The sequence below is a fragment of the Corvus brachyrhynchos genome, unplaced genomic scaffold (genome assembly GCF_000691975.1).
Source record: "Corvus brachyrhynchos isolate BGI_N302 unplaced genomic scaffold, ASM69197v1 scaffold1, whole genome shotgun sequence".
Lineage (NCBI taxonomy): Eukaryota > Metazoa > Chordata > Aves > Passeriformes > Corvidae > Corvus > Corvus brachyrhynchos.
In genome coordinates, this window is record NW_008237222.1 from 9664547 (window position 1) to 9665560 (window position 1014).

The window sequence follows — 1014 nt, forward strand, 5'->3', positions numbered from 1 at the left end:
CCCCGCGGGGGCCCGCAGGTGGTGCGGGACGGGAGCCCGGACGGGGGCAGCGCGAACCGCACCTGCGGCGAAGCGGGGCTGAGGGGCTCGGGCAGGACGGCAGCGCCCAGCCCGGCCGTGCGAGGCTCAGCCCCATCCCCGGGGGCCGGCAGCTGCGCTTCAAAGGGTGCAGGGTGCTGGACCTTGCTCCCTTGGAGCCAGACAGGTGAGAAAGGGCGTGGAGAGCATCCCGCAACCTACGCAGGAGCCGTGCAAAGCCGCCCAGAAACAGCGGGTTTTTAAGGACCAACCGTGACCCCTCTGAACGCCTCCACGTCCTTGACAGCAGCGGGACGAGGCGCCCCAGCTGTTAAACCCCTAAGTTTTGGAGAGGGGTGCACGGCCCGGAGGCAGGGCAAGCCGCGGACGTCGCTCTCCGCAGCTGGGCAGCGAGCCGCGCCCGCTGTGCTAAACTAAACCTGCGGGAAGCTGTTTGCAAGGGCGTTGTAGCCCGTCTTGACAATGTTCCTCCGGACCCGCAGTGTTCCTGTCTCTCAACATTCACGGTTTAGACCAGCACGCGTAACCACACCCGCCACTCCCCGCAACAAAAGCAGCACCGAGTGGTCCCTCACAGAGAAATCAGATGCTCCGACCCCGCTCGTCGGTCCCCTTCGCCCCCGCAGCCCCCCTGGAAATCGGGCCGCTCTGCTGAGGCGTTAAAAGATCCAGCTCAGGTGCCCGCTTCGGGCTTCCCGACCCTCCTGGCCATTGTGCTTGCTCTGACGGGCTCGAAACCTATTCAGCCCTTCTTCACCTTCCCGCTGCCCCCAAGAGCTCACCCCCCGTCACTGGGCTCAGGGCTGCACCGGTTCCGCCCGGCTCAGGCGTCTCCGGTTGATGCTGGGGCGGCGGGGCGAGAGCCCACCCCGAGGTGGGCTTGCTTCCCCTGGCTGGGCTCTGGACGCCGAGCACAGAGCCCTCTGCGAAGTCCCGGAGCGGAGGGGGGGCTCGGCGACAGCGGGCGCACGAACA

The 1014-nt window shown here is 67.6% G+C and overlaps 1 long non-coding RNA gene across 1 annotated transcript in view; it reads right to left on the reverse strand.

Annotated features, from left to right (window-relative positions):
* The window catches only part of LOC108445414, a 74634-nt gene that overhangs the window by 16746 nt on the left and 56874 nt on the right, over window positions 1-1014 (reverse strand). The window lies entirely within an intron of this gene.